This window comes from Borostomias antarcticus, assembly GCF_949987555.1.
Source record: "Borostomias antarcticus genome assembly, chromosome: 6".
Taxonomy (NCBI): Eukaryota; Metazoa; Chordata; class Actinopteri; order Stomiiformes; family Stomiidae; genus Borostomias; species Borostomias antarcticus.
Genome location: NC_140239.1, coordinates 3,863,892 through 3,888,891, shown reverse-complemented (window position 1 = coordinate 3,888,891; position 25,000 = coordinate 3,863,892). Strand labels below are relative to the sequence as shown.

The 25,000-nt window shown below is 46.2% G+C and overlaps 1 protein-coding gene across 1 annotated transcript in view; it reads right to left on the bottom strand.

Moving 5' to 3' along the window:
- Positions 1-17,383, bottom strand: part of ncor2 (nuclear receptor corepressor 2) — a 65,465-nt gene extending 48,082 nt beyond the window's left edge. Inside the window, exon 1 of the mRNA XM_084439611.1 lies at positions 17,247-17,383. The gene's annotated coding sequence lies outside the window, so the exon portion shown is untranslated. The remainder of the gene's footprint in view (positions 1-17,246) is intronic.
- Positions 17,384-25,000: the final 7,617 nt, after the last annotated feature.

Below are 25,000 nucleotides of genomic sequence, written 5' to 3'. Positions count from 1 at the left end.
AGTCGACAGACAGGGCTGGGCGTCAACAAGTAGCAAACCAAAACAACCAAGGTCTTTCCTCAATGCCCAAAACAGTCAGGCTACACTGTCAGTCGCCAAAACCCTCCAATCGTTTGCAGACATTATGGCATCTTACGAAAATGTCTAAATGTGAGGTCAATTAGGTAGGAGAACTAGTCAATGGCAGGAATGGAGATGACATTAAGCCGTGCTGTCAGGCACTCACGGTTATGAAGATGGGTGATTTAGGGGTGTCGATAGTGTGTGTGTGTGTGTGTGTGTGTGTGTGTGTGTGTGTGTGTTGGGCTGTCCTCTGCTCACCTCTCAGACGGGATATCAATCTGCAGTCACAACCCTCATCAGCCGAGGCTGCCAAAGGAATGATAACACCCACGCGCCCTAATGATCCAGCCACCATGTGTCAGAGAGAGAGAGAGAGAGACAGAGAGAGAGAGAGAGAGAGAGAGAGAGAGAGCGCTCTATATCCACACCTCCCTAAACCGCAGACCGCCCGTCACGCCCCCCCCCCCCCCCCCTCTGCTTCTGACAGATCACACGCTCTCTCCCACGCAGACGGTGGTCTCACACGCTCGGAAATGTGGCTTTCGCAGCGCGAAACGGCACCTGTGTTGACAAATGTTATCCACGAGCCAATCAGGCGATGCTTATGAGTAAACAAGACCGCAGACTGAGGGATGAGGGAACTAGCTCGTTGGCTCGTTGTGACAAAGAGCACAGATTGGCGCAATATGCCCCCCCGAGTCCTGACATACACCCCATAAACGGTCGAAATTGATCACTTTACCATCTGAAGTGAGGAGATAAGGAGAGCCGACTCGGCGAGCTGATATCGCCAGATGTGGTTATTCCAGCTGTGTCCAGGCCGCAGAGCCCAGCGAGAGCAGACGTCGCTAGGTTTGCCGGTCTGTGACGGTACCTCCGCCACCTCAGTCAGCCGCACTGAGTGGATTACATAAGCCCCCCCCCCCGGAGGCGAGGCGTTCACACTCTGCCTCGACAGCCGGCTACGAAGGCCAGTAACCATGGAGGCGCCGGCACTCCACCAAAACACACCGGAGGAGCCGGGAGCGAAACGCTTCAGCACAAAGACACGCTGACACACAGCCGCTTAGACAAACAACCCCAGAAGATACGCTTCTCCTCCCAGGATAATACCGTTCTCCTGCTCCACAGGGAAGGGACACGCAATTACAGAACCGCCCGGACACAGGGGCGGGGTTTTAACCTCTTCGGGGCGTCGAAAGCTCTCCTCGTACCGGTGGAGGTCAGAGGTGCTTCGACGTCCAGCCCTCCGTTCTGAGGGGGCGTGGTGTTAAACAGAGTAGCGTTCCTGTGTTTCCCCCCCCCAAGCACCTTGAAATATGGCCGCTGGTCATGTTTGAAATATGTTGAAATATGACCGGTGCTACTGTGAGAAGAGAGGAGGAGAGAGGTGGAGGGGAGAGAGGAGTAGAGGAGAGAGGTGGAGGGGAGAGAGGAGTAGAGGTGGAGGGGAGAGAGGAGTAGAAGAGAGAGGAGTAGAGGAGAGAGGAGTAGAGGAGAGAGGAGTAGAGGAGAGAGGTGTAGAGAGGTGGAGGGGAGAGAGGAGTAGAGGAGAGAGGTGGAGGGGAGAGGAGTAGAGGAGAGAGGAGTAGAGGAGAGAGGAGTAGAGGAGAGAGGAGTAGAGGAGAGAGGTGGAGAGGAGAGAGGAGTAGAGGAGAGAGGTGGAGAGGAGAGAGGAGTAGAGGAGTGGAGGAGAGAGGAGTAGAGGAGAGAGGTGGAGAGGAGTAGAGGAGAGAGGTGGAGAGGAGTAGAGGAGTAGAGGAGAGAGGTGGAGGAGAGAGGTGGAGGAGAGAGGTGGAGGAGAGAGGAGTAGAGGAGAGAGGAGTAGAGGAGAGAGGTGTAGAGAGGTGGAGGGGAGAGAGGAGTAGAAGAGAGAGGTGGAGGAGAGAGGAGTAGAGGAGAGAGGAGTAGAGGAGAGAGGTGTAGAGAGGTGGAGGGGAGAGAGGAGTAGAGGAGAGAGGTGGAGGGGAGAGGAGTAGAGGAGAGAGGAGTAGAGGAGAGAGGAGTAGAGGAGAGAGGTGGAGGGGAGAGAGGAGTAGAGGAGAGAGGAGTAGAGGAGAGAGGTGGAGAGGAGAGAGGAGTAGAGGAGAGAGGTGGAGAGGAGAGAGGAGTAGAGGAGTGGAGGAGAGAGGAGTAGAGGAGAGAGGTGGAGAGGAGTAGAGGAGTGGAGGAGAGAGGAGTAGAGGAGAGAGGTGGAGGAGAGAGATGGAGGAGAGAGGAGTAGAGGAGAGAGGAGTAGAGGAGAGAGGTGTAGAGAGGTGGAGGGGAGAGAGGAGTAGAAGAGAGAGGTGGAGGAGAGAGGAGTAGAGGAGAGAGGAGTAGAGGAGAGAGGTGTAGAGAGGTGGAGGGGAGAGAGGAGTAGAGGAGAGAGGTGGAGGGGAGAGAGGAGTAGAGGAGAGAGGTGTAGAGGAGAGAGGTGTAGAGAGGTGGAGGGGAGAGAGGAGTAGAGGAGAGAGGTGGAGGAGAGAGGAGTAGAGGAGAGAGGAGTAGAGGAGAGAGGTGTAGAGAGGTGGAGGGGAGAGAGGAGTAGAGGAGAGAGGTGGAGGGGAGAGAGGAGTAGAGGAGAGAGGAGTAGAGGAGAGAGGTGGAGAGGAGAGAGGAGTAGAGGAGTGGAGGAGAGAGGAGTAGAGGAGAGAGGAGTAGAGGAGAGAGGTGTAGAGAGGTGGAGGGGAGAGAGGAGTAGAGGAGAGAGGAGTCGAGGAGTGGAGGAGAGAGGAGTAGAGGAGAGAGGTGGAGAGGAGAGAGGAGTAGAGGAGTGGAGGAGAGAGGAGTAGAGGAGAGAGGTGGAGAGGAGTAGAGGAGTGGAGGAGAGAGTAGAGGAGAGAGGTGGAGGAGAGAGGTGGAGGAGAGAGGAGTAGAGGAGAGAGGAGTAGAGGAGAGAGGTGTAGAGAGGTGGAGGGGAGAGAGGAGTAGAGGAGAGAGGTGGAGGGGAGAGAGGAGTAGAGGAGAGAGGTGGAGGAGAGAGGTGTAGAGAGGTGGAGGGGAGAGAGGAGTAGAGGAGAGAGGTGGAGGGGAGAGAGGAGTAGAGGAGAGAGGTGGAGGGGAGAGGCCTCCGTCAAATCTCTTTAGCACTACCGACGCTTCACAGGGCTCAAAATTCACCTTTTTACTTGGTAGCGCTGGTGCACCCAGCTGCAAAAAGTTAGGAGCACCATCAAAACGTAGGGAGCACCAAGAGTGGGACAGTATGAGATTGAGGTACGATAACTAAAATGTGTTGTTATTATTATTGTGTGCACAAATAAAATAAATTAAATAAAATGACCTACATAAATGTATGTTGTGTATATTGTCAATATACAACATACATTCATGTAGGTCATTTTATTTTTTTAATAACAAAAAGCCTAGAACATTAGTGAGAGCACATCAAGGCACTGTGACTATAATGTAGGTAGTCAGGCCAAACATGCAGGCTACTGCAGACTAACGGTCTCATGTCAACGAATGAAGATGAGGCTCCTCCCTCCCATAGAGGAATCAGGCCCCTCACTCCCACAGAGGAATCAGGCCCCTCACTCCCACAGAGGAATCAGGCCCCTCACTCCCACAGAGGAATCAGACCCCTCACTCCCACAGAGGAATCAGGCCCCTCACTCCCACAGAGGAATCAGGCCCCTCACTCCCATAGAGGAATCAGGCCCCTCACTCCCACAGAGGAATCAGGCCCCTCACTCCCACAGAGGAATCAGACCCCTCACTCCCATAGAGGAATCAGGCCCCTCACTCCCACAGAGGAATCAGGCCCCTCACTCCCACAGAGGAATCAGGCCCCTCACTCCCACAGAGGAATCAGGCCCCTCACTCCCATAGAGGAATCAGGCCCCTCACTAGAGGAATCAGGCCCCTCACTCCCATAGAGGAATCAGGCTCCTCACTAGAGGAATCAGGCCCCTCACTCCCATAGAGGAATCAGGCCCCTCACTAGAGGAATCAGGCCCCTCACTCCCATAGAGGAATCAGGCCCCTCACTCCCACAGAGGAATCAGGCCCCTCACTCCCATAGAGGAATCAGGCCCCTCACTAGAGGAATCAGGCCCCTCACTCCCATAGAGGAATCAGGCTCCTCACTAGAGGAATCAGGCCCCTCACTCCCATAGAGGAATCAGGCCCCTCACTAGAGGAATCAGGCCCCTCACTCTCATAGAGGAATCAGGCCCCTCACTAGAGGAATCAGGCCCCTCACTCCCACAGAGGAATCAGACCCCTCACTCCCACAGAGGAATCAGGCCCCTCACTCCCACAGAGGAATCAGGCCCCTCACTCCCATAGAGGAATCAGGCCCCTCACTCCCACAGAGGAATCAGGCCCCTCACTCCCATAGAGGAATCAGGCCCCTCACTCCCACAGAGGAATCAGACCCCTCACTCCCATAGAGGAATCAGGCCCCTCACTAGAGGAATCAGGCCCCTCACTCCCATAGAGGAATCAGGCCCCTCACTAGAGGAATCAGGCCCCTCACTAGAGGATTCAGGCCCCTCACTCCCATAGAGGAATCAGGCCCCTCACTAGAGGAATCAGGCCCCTCACTCCCATAGAGGATTCAGGCCCCTCACTAGAGGATTCAGGCCCCTCACTCCCATAGAGGAATCAGGCCCCTCACTAGAGGAATCAGGCCCCTCACTAGAGGATTCAGGCCCCTCACTCCCATAGAGGAATCAGGCCCCTCACTAGAGGAATCAGGCCCCTCACTCCCATAGAGGAATCAGGCCCCTCACTAGAGGAATCAGGCCCCTCACTCCCATAGAGGAATCAGGCCCCTCACTCCCATAGAGGAATCAGGCCCCACACTCCTACAGAGGAATCAGGCCCCTCACTCCCATAGAGGAATCAGGCCCCTCACTAGAGGAATCAGGCCCCTCACTCCCACAGAGGAATCATGCCCCTCACTCCCACAGAGGAATCAGGCCCCTCACTCCCATAGAGGAATCAGACCCCTCACTCCCATAGAGGAATCAGACCCCTCACTCCCATAGAGGAATCAGGCCCCTCACTCCCATAGAGGAATCAGGCCCCTCACTCCCATAGAGGAATCAGACCCCTCACTCCCATAGAGGAATCAGGCCCCTCACTAGAGGATTCAGGCCCCTCACTCCCATAGAGGAATCAGACCCCTCACTAGAGGAATCAGACCCCTCACTAGAGGAATCAGGCCCCTCACTCCCATAGAGGAATCAGGCCCCTCACTAGAGGATTCAGGCCCCTCACTCCCATAGAGGAATCAGACCCCTCACTAGAGGAATCAGACCCCTCACTAGAGGAATCAGGCCCCTCACTCCCATAGAGGAATCATTGTCTGTGTTCGATAACTTGAACCTGATGACTCGGATGTTTAGGCATTTACGTCACAGGAGGAACACTTTGGTTCTCACCCTCGCCAGCCCTACTCACTTCCTCATTCCAGTCCGTACACAGACTGATATTTAAACGTTCCCAATTTACCGATTTACTATCCTTAGTCTATTCCACCTGGTGAACATATTAGTAATACACCTAGTGAACATATTACTAATACACCTAGTGAACATATTACTAATACACCTAGTGAACATATTACTAATACACCTAGTGAACATATTACTAATACACCTAGTGAACATATTACTAATAAACCTAGTGAACATATTACTAATACACCTAGTGAACATATTACTAATACACCTAGTGAACATATTACTAATAAACCTAGTGAACATATTACTAATACACCTAGTGAACATATTACTAATACACCTAGTGAACATATTACTAATAAACCTAGTGAACATATTACTAATACACCTAGTGAACATATTACTAATAAACCTAGTGAACATATTACTAATACACCTAGTGAACATATTACTAATACACCTAGTGAACATATTACTAATACACCTAGTGAACATATTACTAATACACCTTGTGAACATATTACTAATACACCAGTGAACATATTACTAATAAATCTAGTGAACATATTACGAATACACCTAGTGAACATATTACTAATACACCTATTGAACATATTACTAATACACCTAGTGAACATATTACTAATACACCTAGTGAACATATTACTAATACACCTAGTGAACATATTACTAACAAACCTAGTGAACATATTACTAATACACCAGTGAACATATTACTAATACACCTAGTGAACATATTACTAACAAACCTAGTGAACATATTACTAATAAACCTAGTGAACATATTACTAATACACCTAGTGAACATATTACTAATACACCTAGTGAACATATTACTAACACACCTAGTGAACATATTACTAATACACCAGTGAAAATATTACTAATACACCTAGTGAACATATAACTAATAAACCAGTGAACATATTACTAATACACCTAGTGAACATATTACTAATACACCTAGTGAACATATTACTAATACACCAGTGAAAATATTACTAATACACCTAGTGAACATATTACTAATAAACCTAGTGAACATATTACTAATACACCAGTGAAAATATTACTAATACACCTAGTGAACATATTACTAATAAACCTAGTGAACATATTACTAATACACCTAGTGAACATATTACTAATACACCTAGTGAACATATTACTAATAAACCTAGTGAACATATTACTAATAAACCTAGTGAACATATTACCAATACACCTAGTGAACATATTACTAATACACCTAGTGAACATATTACTAATACACCAGTGAACATATTACTAATACACCAGTGAACACATATTACCACTACACCCACTGTCTGTAGATGTCCCACATGTTGTCACTGTGTTGATTTTATTAACGTCACCATGATCAAGAGAGGGCCTACAATGATTAAGCCCCCTCACTCTCCTCACTGCAGATAATGGGCAAACATCATTTCGGATAATCCAAACAGAGATATCGTTTTTTTGCAAAAGAACCCCCAAAATAGCCTAGGCTACTTTTAAAGGAAGGGAACAGTTTAATCAGGAATCATAATAATTGGATCGTTAGGCCTACTGTACAATGCAGAAATTAGTTTGTTTAATGAAAGGACAAACAAACCACTGTGTTTAATTAGGAATACAAACCCCAGCTGATAACCTACTTGCTGTTATGACATTCTCATAAATAACGTGAGCAGTAGGAGAAATTGCATTATGAATTGTATAAAATGACTAATGTTATGTAATGCAGTATGCATGACACAATAATAATAAAAAATACTTCATTCATTCAGTCATGCATTTAAACTGATTCCGTTTTCAACTCCTTAGTTTCATACATCAGTTTCCTAATCTAATATTCTAACTACAGTGGAGCGGACGGGGATTGAAGCGATACTCTTCACTTTACAAGACCAACGTCTTGCCATTCAGCCACCAAGACACCAGTCTTATTCCCACCTACAAGGACTTCTATTTCACAATGGGAATCACCGTCATTGTCGTAGTGCAGTCATCTCTTATGAATGGATGAATGAGGCGGGTCACTGACCAATCACAGGCCGTTATGGGCGTAGAGGGCGGGGTACGAGGCCGATCAACGCGAGCACATTTCCAGGTAGACTGATTTATTAAGGGGAATTGTGTGCAGGTGTGTGTGCAGACAGTGATTCATAGATAAGAAAACAGCAAGGTCTCTCTCTCTCTCTCTCTCTCTCTGTCATTCTCCGTGGATACCAGTGTGCATTTAGCAGCTAAGTGGCCTTGTGGTTAGAGGTTGGGACGATCGATCCCCTTCTGAGTCATACCAGACTATAAAAGATGTTATAAACATACTAGTGTTGTGTCCAGCTCTTGTACATCAAGCTGCCTCACACTACAGAAACAGGAGATAGGCTCCTGCCCGATGGGGCGCTACTATCAAACGACGTGGTAGCGAAGCCATCTCTGAGAAATGCAAAGAAATCAACAGCGGAATATTTTGTAAAATGAAGTGGGCCAAGCAAAGTATTCTGTGGGACCACTTCGAAAAGAAAGGACAAGAAGCCACTTGTAAATATTGTGATGCCGTGAACACGTACAACACGACGACAACAATGCTCTATCACTTGAAGAACGCTCACTCGGATAAGTTGTCTCTCCTCCTCGTCTCACCTGCAGCAAACGCACCATCGGCTCAGTGTTTGTGAGGAGGAGCTGACGCACAGCAGGCAGAGAAAAACAACCCAGTCCGTCCGTAATAAGGCGTTGATAAAAAATAAATAAAAAAGCTTTTGGTATTGTTTGGAAATTGTGGTATATTAATTACAATTAATCGATTGATTGATCGTTAACATTACCAATGATCAATTCAGGGACGTGCCTACAACCTGCAACCCTAACATAAAAATCAGAGAGCCCTTCGACAGGTCCGGGGGGGGGAAACGATCACGGTAACATTCACCCCCGGGGTGGAAATGCGTCTATAGAACCCGCCAGGCGGGGGGCCACTTCGCGAGCGCGCCAGGTAGATGACTGAGCGCTACGCATCGCTCCCCTCCTGGGGGGGGCGTTTACTCGCTGTATAATCACTCTGTTGTTGTTTTTTCCACAGCGATTCTTGTCGTTATTTAATTATTATTCTTTGCCATATTTTGAATCAAATTTCTATGTTTTTTGCTTTTTTGGGGTGAGGTTTTCAAATAAGCCCCATCGGATTTCTTACCTCACCTGCACACATCTTAATTTATATCAAATTGTTATATATATTGAATATTTGTGCAAAATAAACTACAGGGGAAGCACTGACTGCTAGAACGCCCTCGCTCTTCTGATACATTATTCAACAGCTTTGAAATGCGCTTCTCTACGCCAGGGTGTGATCCCTGAGCGCCTCGCTTAGCTCCTCATGAGCAGTCTGCATCACATCGCTTACCTTGCACGAGAGGCGGTGTGTGTGTGTGTGTGTGTTGTTGTTTGAACTAGCCTACCGTATGATTTGAGGCATCGAGGTTTTTGTGTGAGTCTGAATGTGATCTACGGTGAGCGTTTGCAGGCGGATCCAGCTCAGGACAGCGGGCCACCTGTGATGATCTGATCCTGAGAGAAGGCAGAGCTCTGCTCGCTGATCACACACACATGTCAAGACAGGAGCTGGAGGCCACGCCTCCTGGAGGCCACGCCTCCTCCCTCACGGTCCCCGGGGAAGCCAGAGACGCATCCACCTGTGATCACACTCCCTTTCACTGTTAAACTGGCACCTAAACACCCCTAAAAATACACACACGCACACACGCACGCACGCACACACGCACACGCACACGCACACGCACACACACACACACACACACACACACACACACACACACACACCTCTAAAAGGCCTCTCCCCCAAAAAACACACTCTGGCTGTAGGGCAGCGCGATATGACAATATATATCGTGGAATATCTATCAATAGATATGGTTCCTATCGCAAAGAAGCTGTCTCATCCGTTTTTAGGTAGTTCCGCCTCACCATACCAGAGGCTTAAAATGATCATATTTTGTCTAAAATCACACATTATGCCGGCTTTCTTTGGATCAGTGTAAACAAACAAAGCCGGAAAATTTTTTGGTCTCCAACACAACAATATAGCGGAATCTCTGTGGAAAAAAGGCTATATATGCCTCAGGCTGGTTCCCACGTCCAACTCCAACACGACAAAACCTCTTCTACCACCCTCAGAAGAAGCACGAGAGGCCGTACACTATCATGACATATCATTATCAAGATATGAAATGACCCATATCGTGATAGAAGATTCTGGCCTACCTGGCTGGACTCTGAAAATAAACTATCCATTTACACACAGGCCCACAGACTGACTAAGAATCCTTCCCTCTAAGACAGGCTCCCCAGCCAAGCTCATCACACTGCTAAATATAACCTAATCCCCAGCTACACACAAACCAAAACAATATCCTAAAACACCATCAACGTGTTGCGTAACGAGAGTCAAGTGACACAGCCATTTCTAATCTGCTAACTCTGTAACCAGCTCAGTGGCCTTGTGGTTAGAGTGTCCGCCCTGAGACTGGGAGGTCGTGAGTTCGATCCCCGGACGAGTCATACCAAGGACTATTAGAAAAAAAATGGTACCCGATGCCTCCCTGCTTGGGATTCAGCATCAAGGGTTGGATTGGGGGTGAGTCCCTGTGACATACTAGCGTCATGTCCAGGGGGTGGACTTGTACATCAAGCTGCCTCACGCTAAGGAAACAGGAGATAGGCTCCTGACCTATGGGCCAATAGGCTTGTGAACCAGTTCTCAAGGCTACTTAACTCCCTCTGTATCCATCCCTGGACGTCTGAATGTGGGTGGGTGACCGAGAGTGTGACTGTGGTCTTTAATACTGTACACAGAGAAGAGAACAATCAGAAAATGTCTCCACCTTTATCTCGTCCCATACCATTCTGGTTAAAACGTTAATAAATTCAATCAAACCTTAATGAATTCAATAATAAAACAATCAATGAAAGGCTCAAGGATAATCTGTGGCTCTGCAATCGTTGGAGTGCATCGAAAGGAGAAAAAAAAACTTCATTTGGAGGCGTCCAACACCCCCAGACAACAAAAACTCTCACACTTCCTTCATACTGTGGCCTGCCAGAAACCAACCTGATACTACCGCCGTGGCCCAATCACGCTCCGAACAGAAGACCGTCTCCCTGAGCCACTCGAGCGGCAGACGTTGACCTGCTACTATACTAGAACAGGAAACTGTGTGGAGGATGATAAGGGGAGCAGTGCCTCCCCCCAAAATACATGAGGAAATGGTTTCCACAGCCTTTTGTTTTCACTGAGCCAGAGCGCCCAGAAACACAGTCACAATGAGAAGGGGCGCTGCTCCGGATCTCTGCAGAACGGTAACAGTAGAAGCTCCTTCTCCCGAGCTGCAAATGACAGCAAGCGGCAAATCTTCTCGCTCTGCTTCACTGAACTGAATCGGTTTATTTTTGGGGGGGGCGATAAATAAAATAAACTCACTTTCGATGAAGTCATGGCTTATTAAATGTACTATGATTCTCAAGCTAAAACAATGTGCTCTCCATTCTCTCACATGCTCCTTGACCATCCAAGTCTGGTAAAATGGGCATTTTTATGGCGATGTAAATTTACTGTGAAATTTTTTGACATTTTTAACACTTCTCAACAGGATAGGGATAGTAATATTTCTAATGCGTGGACAATGTGATATGCTCTTATGCCACTTTTGCATGCTTCATTTCTCTACCTCAAAGAATAGTGACATACAGACCGATTCTCCACGCAACTTAAAAAGAGACATCGCTAACCAACGTAGGCTACTGGCCGAGTAAAGCGTTGATCTCTAGCAAGCGAACGAAATGGGATGGAGACATTTGCCCAATATCTGTATCCTCAAAAGCACCTCCATTTCAATTCATTTCCATGGGGGCCCAGCTGAGGACCTCAGCCGACAAACAAAGGCGTTCTATTGAAAGCCCGTCTATAAATCCCGGCTGGTCTGTAGTCGGAGCTCAGCGCAGTGACAGGCCCAGGATCAGTCTCGCCGCCAGACCCCATTAACCCCTGGGGCCCCCGCCCCCAAACACACTCCCCCCTTTTGTGTAACGAGTTCCACAACTGTGTCCTAAATATGCTGGAGACAGCTGTGAAGCGTTTGTGTGTGTGTGTGTGTGTGTGTGTGTGAGGACGCTTTCAGAGAGACACTAACCGCTAAGAGATCTCTTCGAACGCTGCCAACTAGCTCATGTCCTATTACGGGGCTGCGATGGCGTTTTTAAAAAGAAAAACATCGACAAATTGATGTAGTGTGATCCCAGTCATAGGCCTCGGTGTACCCGGTTCACTAATAGGCCAGACGCTCCTCTCACATGTTCTGACTCCACCAGGGCCGTTTCCATTTGGCAGCCTCCGTCAACAGCGCCGCGTCTGCTCTGCGTCAAGCCCGCGACCGGGGGGGGGGGGGGGGCCGAGGGGCCCTCGCGTTCAATGCCACTCTCGTTGTGCGCTGCGTTAGAAGCATCTCTCGGAGCCAGCTGCACTGGATCATGCCACTACTCCGGACTGTTTGAGTCAACCATAACATTCTCCTTGCACGGAATCCTACCAGGTGCAGTCAACTAGGAATCCGGCGAGGAAGAAATGCCAGACAGCTGTTCTTACTCATTCAGTGAGCGAGGAAGGGTGGGAAGAGGGAATAGGCCTTGGAGGCAATTTCACGGTGACTGCCTCGTACTTAGTTACCCTCTCTGGGTTGTGCACGTCAAAGGTGGGCCAGGACATATCAACCCCATGCTAATCTATAGAGTCATCCTGGCTACTCTAGGGAAAAGGCAGATTCCGGAGATCGAAAAAAGAATATTGGAATATATATATATTGGAAAATTAGTTGGTTAAATCAATTCACTGAATATTAATTCACGATTCATTCGGGTCAAATTATAAAAGTGAGCTACAATTCAAAGTTAGTCACATGATAACTACTACAGTCAAGAAGAAGTAGCCTAAACCGTGAATGGACTGGTGAGTAAATAACCGCTCTGTTTCCCATTCGCATGCCGTCAGCATGTAGCCGACAGTTGTTGAATGTGTAACAGGCTAGCATATGCAATGGACGAAACAGCTGATAGGCTACATTTGTTTAATTGTTGCTTCACTCTGAGAGTGCGCACTCTGATTGGATAACGGCAAACGGTGACGAGCGAGAGAGATCAGGCTCTTGAAATTCGAATCGATACCCAGCCCGAATCTAGACTGCTTGCAGACATCCCTGCAGCCAACAAAGAGCTCCCAGACAAGTTCAACACCTATGTGAGGTTCGACGCACTGAACACGAGCACACCAGCCAAGGACCACAGGGAACCTGAACACAGCCAAGGACCACAGGGAACCTGAACACAGCCAAGGACCACAGGGAACCTGAACACACGGTCCTACAACTATCTGAGGCTGAGGTGCGCGAGTCCTTCAGGAAGGTGAACGCCCGCAAAACCGATCCCGAGGGCAAAACCACCCATAGTCTTCAAAAAGTGTGCCACACAAATGGCTCCTGTCTTCAGACTTCTTCAATGCATTACAGTCACAGCAGGTCACCCCCACATGCTTCAAGATGACTACAATAATGCCAGTACCCAAGAACACCAAGGTAACCTGCCAGAATGACTACTGGCCAGTGGTACTCATTTCAGTGGTCATGAAGTGCATGAAGAAACTTGAACTTAATGATGAAACACATGGACACCGTCATACCAGACTCACTAGACCCACACCAGTTTGCTCACAGAGCCAACAGGTCTGTTGATGCCATCGCACTGTCCCTACACTTCCCACTGGAGCACCTGGACAAGAAAACCACCTACGTCAAGATGCTATTCATCAACAGTTCTGTCTTCAACATTGTGCGCCCCGTCAACCTGGTCCCGAAGCTGAGAGGTGTAGGCCTGAGCAGCTCCTTATGCAACTGGACCCTGGACTCCATCATGGACAGGTGATGAGAACAGGTAGCAACACCTCATCCACATTGAACATCAGTGTGGGAGTCCCGCAAGGCTGCTGCCTGAGCCCCAGGCTGTTCTCACTGTTCAAGTTAATTCACTTGTGTGCACTGCGCTGTAAACAAAGGCTGATATTTTGTTACAAATCTTACCATCTGATCCATGAATGCTGATATTTTATTGCAAAAACGTTGTCCGTACTATGATCCGGGGGGCGGATCTGTGGCTCAGAAGGTAGAGTGAATCGTCCAATGATCGTCGGGTTGGCGGTTCAAATCCCGGCTCCTCCTGTCCACATGTCGACGTGTCCTTAGGCAAGACAATGAACCCCAAATTGCTCCCAATGAGCAAGCTAGCACCTTGCATGGCAGCTGCTGCCACTGGTGTGTGAATTTGTGTGAATGGGTGAATGAGGCCACTGTAAAGCGCTTTGGATAAAAGCACAATATAAGTGCAGTCCATTGACCATCCGCCAGGACTGATATTTTGTTAAGCACTAAACCATCAATGCTGATATTTTGTTGCAAAAAAAAAAGTCACCCACCAGAAATGGGTGTTAATTTCGAACCCTGGCTACTAATCACCTCAAGCTCTGAAGTCAAGCATAGTGTTTTATATACAGCAAAATGGAATTGGCAATGGGAAAAAATAATTGTGGTGAGCGCCCCCGGGTGGTGGGCAAATCCCTTCCACCGGATTTAATTGGGGGGGGGGGGCAATAGTGGAACCTTCCAGCTCAAACTATGGGCAGCCACAGCGGAGCTCTGGAACCCGCAAACAACCCTTTGGGTCTAAACAGTAGTTTGACCTGCTGTGACATCATGCGGAACTGATGGTACAGTATTCTAGAACTAGAATCTCCCAACCTTTCTCCACCTCTAGTCTAAACAATGGCACTGCTATTTGAGGAATACTTCTAAACATTTCCTCTTCACACCATGCACATTCCAGTGGTGAACCTGTTTTAGCTTTGTGGTGTGATGTGCAGATGCACAGTCACATTTTCAAGCTGTATTTTTGCTTTGTTTTGATATATTGTACATCTCCCCCCCAAGGGAAAATTGTTCTTCTGCTCTTCCATCTTCCACCATCGGTTAAATCGAGCACAGGGTCGGCCAGCATGACCGACGGCCTGCTGTTATGTCACTTAAGAACAGAGGACTCACTGACATTTTTAAGTGACCGCTTTCACTTTCTGAGGGTGATTTTTTTTTCCCCCTCCGCAAGCAATATTGTCTGTGATTTATGGCGAGGACGGGAAGAAGAGCAGCATGCTCAATTCCCACAAGGTTTACTCAGTGATCTGACGATCCCCTTCCTCTTGAGGAGAACAAACTATCCTCTTTCTAGTTTCATAACTGCCGCCTGTTTCATAATTCCAGCCGGACCGGGACCATGGGACTAGTAGTGAAACTGTCTGCCGTCTCCCCCAGGCCCCGTGCCGAACACGGGGTGATATCTGCTCCCATTACTCACTTTTTAACTCTTTCATTGCAAACCACTAGACTGAGCACTATGGCAGGGTGCCCTGGACACAGAGGAGGCCCAACCACCTAATGTCACACCACCATGGGATCAGCAGCAGACTTGGGGGACCTCTACCCCTCCTTGAACCAGCTGATCCCGTTTAATAGAGGAGAGGGGCCGTGCTTCAGGGCGGGATTTCAGACAACTTCACACACGCACACCAGTTCTTTGTACAATCAAACTGTCATCCCGACGATGAACAGGCAACACAGAACTCCGATTTGATTGGCGCCGTGTCCGCGGATAAACACAATGCCCCTCTCTCATGAGCATGACCGATTTTTACTGACAGCATCAATGTGCTGATCAATGGTTAATAACCAGCAGCTTTGCATAATATTAAAATATACTCAATGACATTTGCAGCGCATTGCCCTCAACCATTTTATTGTAATTAAACACTTGGGCTGGGGTGTGACATTTAATACCAAATCAGAAAGCCTGCACTTGACCTTATTAACTGTCTGAGAGCTCAGATAGTCAATACAAAAATAAATAATGCACAATTCCTCTCAAATTATGCTGATAGTGTAGTTCCACCTGTTCCCGATTGGAAGTCTACATGTATGATGATCAATAGGGCTACGCCTCTGTTCTACTGCTACTTCACAGAGAAAAGATTTTCTGTCATAGATATGCCTTTCTAATATCTTTGGAATGTTTGAGAGTTGGCTTCTGCCCCACTTTACACATTTGCCTTCACTTGTTTTCTTCTTAAGTATATTTAATATTGTTCCAGTTAAAACATCTGATAGGTGCGTGTGTGTGTCTTGGACATGTTCATAGGTTGGTTGTCACAGTACTACGTCTACTTGGGATGCCAAGAAGGAAGCTAAAAGGCTCACCAAGTATTGCTCTGTCTCTGCAAGTATTGGCAGCCGCCATATATGGCGGAGACGTTGCTACTTGTACCCATGAGTGACGTGTTTTGTATGTGAAAGACATTGTCCATGTTAACTGTGAGTGTAGACTAATGTGTGTCTTTAGTATGTGTGTCCCTGTATGCATTGTTTTATGTGGACATAAATAAATGATTAAAATGTGCGTGTGTGTGTGTGTATGTGTGTGTGTAACACTTTGATCTAACACACAATCAATGCCAAAAAAATCGTAACAGTCCAAGCACGCGCTACCCAGCTCTACAGAGCGAGCCAGACATGGACAGTAAGGAGCCAGACATGGACAGTAAGGAGCCAGACATGGACAGTAAGGAGCCAGACATGGACAGTAAGCAGAGACCCACAACACCGTCAATCACAGCACGGCCGCGGCGCTTTCTCGCATTTAATGTCGAAGGCGGTTTAGTTGAGACATTCTTACTGAACATTACTTACACACATTTGCCAATGATGACGACGGAAATGGTGGAATAAACTGTATAAGTGTATATAAAGTATAAAAGACAGCCGTTAGCTAACGTTACATTAAACCCATTCGTTTTCGCTTAGCTAACTGGGCAATGACCTGTCACGTGGCCTAACGTTCGCCAAACCGGCGAAGTAGATGAGCTCAGATCAGAGTGTGACTCCGCCGGGATGCACAAAGAGACATATGTCTCATATTGAGCAATGAACAAGGTTTTCATAACGTTCCACGGCAAAGATCGAAGTTTTATAGCCAACTAGGCTACACCCTTAACTTCCTCTAGTCTGATTTCGCAGTGAAAGTCTTTATTGAATGATCCCGAGATAAACACAACCACGGAATGCAAGATTAGGTTATCACGTGATTGACTTTTGCCATTTTACCCAAAACGAGCTGTCACTTTATGACTGGCTGCCGACATTTACATCGAATGCAATCAGCGGCTATGTAGTGCACCGCGGGACAGCCCTGTCCATTAAGCGAGTGTACCTAACGCTACAGATAGCCGACTTGCTACAACGAGCCTAGCTTTAGCAATTAAATCCAAGCTAAGTAGCTAACAAGCTAACGTTACCTCGGTCTAGTATTCAAGCCATTCATTTTACGTTAATGTTACATAGATGTGACAACTATTATTTAGCTTGTCGGGTTTGCCAAACATTTAACTAGCTAACTGTGTGCTATCAAGTCTGCTAGTTATCACAATCCATGACAAATCATAACTAGCTAGCCAGCTAGCAGCTAGCTAGCCAGCAACCCCGACCCAGCGCAGCGCTTGTGTTTCGCTCAGCCAAGAACGAAAAGCTAACAAATGATAGCCAATGACGTTAGCTAGCTAATGTTAGCGTCAGGCAAAGAAACCATACGGCGGTGTTATCTTACTGTGTAGCGTATATTCCACTCCTTATATAAGTTTTGTTGGTAGGCTATACTAATTTCCCCTCTGCGAATGAGTTTATTTTTCCAGAAGTAATCCACATGAAAGAGGAGTTTTTGTTCTCGTATGGTGCACTCGAAGCTGTCGTGTCTATTCGTATTCCAACAGAGCTCAGTGGTGCTCGACTCCCTGAGAGAATGGTGCTGAAACGCCTCCCTTAATTCGTCTCTTTCAATAGGTCGCATATTCTCGCCCTCTCACTCAAGTGCATTCGGTTTAGTAGGCTAATACCTATATGAAAACAAAAGTGGAAAACACTTAAATTCAGAGTGAGATGTGTGTATAGGTAATCCTTGATATAGAATATAGCCTAGTTCAAGCGAGTTTGACCAGATTTATTAGGTTTTTATTCAAACCTAGATTTTGTGAAAATTAAATGTGAAAGTGAAATATGAATAATGATATTTCACGTACCTTATTTTGTCCCACTCCCAAATCAACAGAAACCACTAAAGCATGTAGGCCTATGCCAAAAGAGACTTGTCAGCATGCCTTTTATAAGCTAAAGGGTGGACCATGGTAGAAGCTCTTGCATCTCTCTTTCTCTCTCTCTCCCTATCTTCTCTCTCTCTCTCTCTCTCTCTCTCTCTCTCTCTCTCTCTCTCTCTCACACACACACACACAAACACACACACATACACTTTTCAAAACTTCAATGTGCCATGTGCAGACTCCAGGGGTCATTCCTTGCACTGTGACACTCCGGGATGTCTTCATCTGTGCTGTTTGATGCTCATGGAGGGAACAAGCTATGAATACAGTGAGTTAACATTGAAGAATAGTCTTTTGGAGATCACAGCAACCCATGCCGTGTGCTTAGCAGATGACTTTGGAAAGGCCAGTGCCCTCTTAATGGTCTGAAACCTTTCCCCTCTGTTGCATGTACCCCTACCTGGACCCCGAATAAATAAATAAACTGCACTTCATAATCAATTAGACATCTCCCTGTATGCCCAAAATAAACTAATGTAGTCTACTCTCTCACTTTGGTTTTGGCATAGGCACAGCCAATTTATAAAGTTCCATTTTTATGTTTTTGTTTAACGGTCTGACTTCATAATTGGTACATTACTGACACTTTTGACCATACTCACTATATTGTCATACTAAAGTCAAGGTTTATCTTCACTCAAATGTCAGCTTTAGCCTGCTCCATGATGTCAGATCAGATTGTTTTCCTTTCCTGTGTTTTTCTTTGTGCTCTGCGGTTTGGGAGACCCCCTCTAACCACCAGCATAACCAGCATGTCTCCACCCCCATCACAGAGCAGGAAAGAGGCCTGTTTACTTCAGCTGGGCTTTCTGGACCCCGGCGTGTGTCAGAGAGTAATCTGCCCCCATCTTTGCAATGCTCAATTAGCCAGAGTCAGTGATAAAGTAAAAGTGTTTTCAATTGCCAGTTACATTTCGATGTCTGCAGCTGGGTTTCAACTGGAGCAGGAATCCCCCACTGGGTTAACTGGATCTTAAAAGCCTGAACTAATGTAATTCTTAGCCACTATACATTTGTAAACACCATAGCTACTGATTGCAGTGAAACCATAAGGCTCTCTATAGTTTCTAGACCATTTCCACTGGGTTTCAGAGGGGATTGTATTCTGTTTGATCGATTTCCTGAAAGAGAAACTAGAGGACGTACCTCTAAGGGCAACATGAAATTAAAATCCCTGTGGCTACAACCGTCTGAACAGACATGGACTTCAAAGCCAATCGGATGATACAGTAGATGCAGTGAAGACAGTTGTTAAGCACTTCAAATAAACTATGAAGTGAAAATCCCTGTGAAAGAAAGGGATGATGAAATGTCTGAGGGAAGACAGCCTGGAGTATGGAGGTAAACCCATCAAAACAGAGTGGTTTCTCAGGAAACTGTCAGCTGGCTGTTGGAGTTTATTAGGTTAATAAGGCCCCATGCGTGGAAGATCAGCTTCGATTTCAAACTGTCTCCTGAAGGATATCATCAATTACAGAGGTCTACATTACTGATTTGGAATAAAGATACATTCATATGAGACCATGTTGCTTTACAATTAACAGTCAGATTGTTCTCAATATTATGTTATTGCCAATGTACAATCCAAAGCAGGCTATTAAAAAACAGGTTCAAATTTGAGGGAATAATAAATATTGAACTCTCAGAGCACTTGGTAGTGTGTTAATCAAAAAAAGTAATATGGTTTTCTCAAACTGGATTTTTAAATAGAGGTGATGATTCTTAGTGACATAATGTTTCTATATATAGTGTGAGTATAATTACATGCCAGGTTTTTGCTCAGATGGTGATGTACATCTCAGGCCCAGAATAATTCTTTCTGCCAGTCCTGCCATTTATTATTGTCACAACGGAGACAGGGTCAAGCAGTCTGGGAGAATGATCTTTTCAGATATCAGACAGAGGGAGAGACAGAAACAGAGTATAGCCTACTGCACTGTTACACTGTGTGCTCACTCGTCATGCGTTTTGTATGAGAAAGATTAGATTGATGACGACTGATTAGTTGGATCAGAGATGTAAATTGGGACATCAGGTAAAATCGTTCAGTAAGTGCTCTGGCTTTGTCATAATAAGGGTGCTTAACCAAAAACAGACAATTTAACAATCTCCAGTGTATTATGTGTATTATGATGAAGTGCTTTAATTTCAATAGACATATTTGCCGAATACACACTGTTTTCTCTTGAATAAGCATTTGACACAATGTCACAGTTTACCAAAAGGTGTGGTAAAATGGGACAAAAATTTCAGCTAAATTGGAACACTTTTTAAAAATGTTAATAGTTTCAATGAGATCACAATTTAATCATTTATATGTAATACCCTGTTATTATAGGCATTTTCATGTATTATTTTGACCTTGTTACACATTTTGCCTCGAACAACAATATGGGGGAGAACAATACTACCCACAACCCCCATGAAACCCAGGCTGCTGTAGGCTACGCTCCCACACAAGCACTGGCACACAGGCCAAGGTTCCAGTTAACAATGAATCTAGATTTAAATGTATTTTGAATGAATATTTGTGTATTCATACAGCACCTGATTCCTTATTTTACTCTGTTCAGTCCTTCAATAAGCTATGATGTATTATGTTCAAGGGCTATGTGCTACAGTATGTTCAAATACAAACAGAATATTTGAACTAAAAGGGAATTTACATTACCAGCTGTCCCGTTTTACCTGAACATGCCATCAACATGAGAGAAGGGGTCTTGGTGTGTTTGAAGGTCTGTATGTATACTAAAGTATATAGGCCTACTTAACTTACTGTATAAAAACATAATAATAACAATATTATTAATAATAATTAATTAATTAATATGGCTGCAAGCAGTGATACCTGGGGCCAAGCATCAATCGCAGTGAGTGCATCAAAGGCATGCCGTAGCCACGTTTGAAGTATGTGGTCATTGAAAATGTCAATGAAAATAAGATGAAAGCGCAGCGGGGGTGAATGTCAAAAAATGCTTATATCGACATCAAAACTGAATCTGCCATTTTCGTGTCCAATTAGTAAGTTGTAGAGCATTGCATGCCCTATACCTACAAGAAATATGAGCCCCATTTGGCCACGGAGGGCGCCACAGCAATTGATTGTGTTTTAACCACTTTTAAGCATTTTGGCTTGTTATAGTGCCACCTTGTGGCCAATCTGCTTCATATTCCTTCAGTTACCATTAGGCATGCTCTGGTATCACTCTACCAAGTTTTGAAAAAATCAGCATGGGGGTTTGGCCTAAACAGGAAATGAGCTCTCTAGCGCCCCCATTTTGTTTGACTGCGTCAATAATAGAGGGTTATCCTCCGTTTGTGTGTGGTGATATGCCTACAACATTTTGTGGTGTTCTGTCCAACCCTTCAGAAATTATACACCTTCATGTGAAAAGCCGCACCTTCTTCCATCTTAATTGACTCATAGTAGCTCTTGTAATCAACTTTTCAAACTTTTGCTGTGATGGAACATTAGATATTGGTCCCTAGATTCTGTCTACCAAGTTTCATGCAGATGAGTGAAACTTTCTAGGAAGAGATCGATTTTAAGCGTTTTTCAAAAAATGTGAAATGGCGGAAAATCGACATAACTGGAAGTTATGGGTTCTTCAGGCAAATTTGTTATTTGTGAGGAGGGATGTGGGGATTGTGTAAAATGTATTGCCTGTAGGTCAAATGGGGCACAAGATACATGTTCAAAGTTCAACATTTTAAACATTTGCCATAGCGCCTCCCTTTGGCCACTCGATGTGAGACTTGTTTGATGGCCTCTTTGCATGATCCTCTAGCATTGTGCAAGGTTTCATAAAAAAGTTACTATTCACTTATAGGTGCTGCCATAGACTTCCATTGCAGAAGAATAATAATAATAGGAAAACTACCAGTTACAATAGAGTGCCTACACACCGTCGATGCTTGGCCCCTAATACAACTACCAATTACACAAATTTGGGTGGCCATGGCAAATTGCAATTTGAGCTTGGCCCCCCAGTAATAAAACATTATTTGTATAGCACCTTTCATACAAATAAATGCAGCTCAAAGTGCTTTATTGTAAGCAGCTTTTTTGATGGTCTCCTGGTAATTATACAAAAATGTGTCCCACATTACCTGATCCCGCATCCTACTGTAGGTCTGCTTGCTGAAAGACGGAACCAAAATGAATTCACGCACAAGGCTGCACCGGCTGTCTCCTCACTTACGGGAAATACCACAACAAAGAAGAACTGTGTGTGTGAGAGAGAACGGCACCATCACACGGAAGAACTCAATGACTGCCTGCATTGTTGAAATTCCAACCCAACTTCCCTCGTCTGTGTGCACCTGGACTGCTGCCAACAGTCTCTTCTCCCATATTCCCTTTTCCTCCTTTTTATCAATATCACGTGTGACTTCTACTGAACAAACTTGATCACATTCTTCCCTGTCTCATCAAAGTGCATGTTTTTGAAATGAAACAAATAGGTTAGATACATTCTATATTCACTGATAATGCTGAAACATATGCCTATTTAAAATGCTGCTAGGTATATGAATATCAACTGATAGTAGGCCTACAGGCTCAATAATGCAATGTTTTTAAAGGAATACATCTCCTCAGTCGTGTTAGATGATCATATTATCACTGATACACGGTTGTATGAATATGTTTATTTGATATCTTGTGTGATTTGTCTCTTTAACAGGGTGATGATATCGGTGTGCCTGTTGTGGGCATGACAGACATATTCACACTTGTCAGGGCTCCAGCCGAACTCCTGTAATGAAATTGGCAGTGCCTCGGTGCTCGAGCAGCGGACCATCTGTTCGCGTGCATGTTCCCTCGCGGAGCCAACCAGGGGGGACCTGGTCTGGAGGGATCCCAGCAGAAGAGTTGTGACATTAGTGTTCTGGTTGAAAGGGGAAAATATATCACCACACTCTCAAATAGAAAAAGAAATTCAGCTATGTAATGTCAAGCTTTCACTATTTTGAAAGTGTGAGGGAAAGAGATGACAGACTATGTCATTCTTTTCAAATGGCTTTTGGCAGTGGTAAGGCTTGGGAGGAGAATTTGATAAAGATAAGAGAGGAAACAGACAGACAACAGTAAATCAACCTAAAGGTTTAAAGTATAGAACTCTCTTATCAAAGACAGAATCAAAACACTCACTTTTCAGACATTGAATCAGACAAATATTTTACATGGAATGGAATCAGTCAGTGTAATCTTATTGCCTCGGAGGCATGAGAGCTTCTGCTTTTATTGAGTCCTGGAGTTCAGCTTTGCTTGTTGCTGACATGTTCAATAATGGTGATTGTACTAAACAGCACTACAGAAGGACTGCAGAGAAGATGGCGATAGCATTACATGCTGCATTAACGGCCAGAATGAAAGAGCCCTGTCAGCCATTAAACCACAAGGTCAATTACGGACCCCACGCACATCGCTCTGCGTGGATGAGTGACATGGAAGCGGACACTTGCCCCTGCGGTGAAGATAAGAGTTGATTAGCCCTTTAGTGTTTCCAGCTCGCATACAAGGACGTTACCAACGGACTTCCTCCCTCCCAAGGACACAACTCGGGTTTTGGCTGGAGCCCCTCACTAAGTGGTGGAGCCGTAAATCCAGAGGTAACCCAGCAAACACGCAACGTCAGGGAGACGTTCAGATCACGTCTTAATAACGTCCGTCGGTCCTGAACCCCGTTTGTCAGTCTGCTGGACCCCTCAGTATTCAAACGTCTGGCTTGGACCCCTCTAAGACGTCTGTGGACGTGCAAAACGGGTCCAATATCTGAACGTCTAAAAAAACATTCATTCTGGCTCCTAATTGGATGTCTTTGGACGTCCGAAAAAGACAAAAAATAGACGTTTTAAACGTGTCTTTGCTCAGTGGGAAGCTGCCGCTGCTCGGCCAACAAACCGCCGTGCTGTGCTGGATAGTGCTGAGGTGGTTGTGTGCACCGCAATCAGCAGCACGCCATACCGGCCGGACACGCACGGCTGCTCCCGGCCCCCGGGGGTTTACTAGCCTGGCCTAGCCTAGCCTAGCCTAGCTAGCATTCCCTCCGGTTACAGCCCGGCTCAAACACACGCTATCCGTCCAGCCCTCCTGTCACCTCCAGGGTGGCTTGTTGTCGGTGTCCCTCCCGGTTTCCCCCGGAGAGAGAGAGGTCTGGGGAGGGAGACGTGTGTGGGAGGGAGACCGCGTTTTCTAGTGAGGAGGAGGCGAGAAAGAGAGACGAGGAGGACGGAGAGAAATGTTAGAGGGCGTGTTGGGGGGAAGAATAGCGACATTTTCCTAAGAGGGGGAGAGAGAGAGAGGGTCCGGAGGAGACGAAACGGAAAACCCATAAATAAAGATAATGAAATGGCAATCGGGTCTGCAGAGAGACGGGATGGCTGGTTGGGTCTCACCCTCTCCCTGATTTATCCCCGGAGTCCCTGTGAGCACAACAGGGAGATCCATTACCGCACATCATCAATAACAGCAGCCGGTCTCAGTGGAGGGAAAGGCCTGTTTTCCAGCCAGGAGGCAGGCACCCCCCCCCTGTAAGGAGCGCTCGGCGGGGGTGGGGTGGGTGGGGGGGGGGGGGGCAGAGGCCGGGGTAATGTTAGGCTCTTCCAGGGAACGCTGGGGGATGGGGGGAGTGCTGAGAAGGAAGGTAGGATGCAGCTCAGTATACTAGGGCACATCGGTTCACTGAACCCTCACACACACACACACACACACACACACACCAGTGCAAGCACCTGTGTGTGCACATACGCACACACACACACACCACAACACATCTGCTCCACATAGTGCTTGAATACACAGCACCGTTCCATTATCTGACACTATTTTTAATCTTTGATAGGTTGAACACAGCCAACTAGGTCAGATGACATATAGAGATAGGATCAAACAGCACTTTAATCCCGTAGTAAACAGCTCACCGATACCCTCTGCCCTATTTCATAAAGAATGTGCTCTAATCACTAGACTGAGGCAGATTTATACATGGCTTACATAACGTACAGCGTCACAGTCACAGTCTAAAGGCTCTGGGTGAAATGACTGAACTGAACTGAACAGGAAGTGTGAGATAACAAAGACAGGAGTGATCAACCAGAACTGATGAGATTCAGAGGACTGGGAAACGTTACTCATTTGACTAAGAACCTATTAAGGGAAAATACTGAATGACTTTAAAATAGAAGAAGTTAATGACTCCTGTGA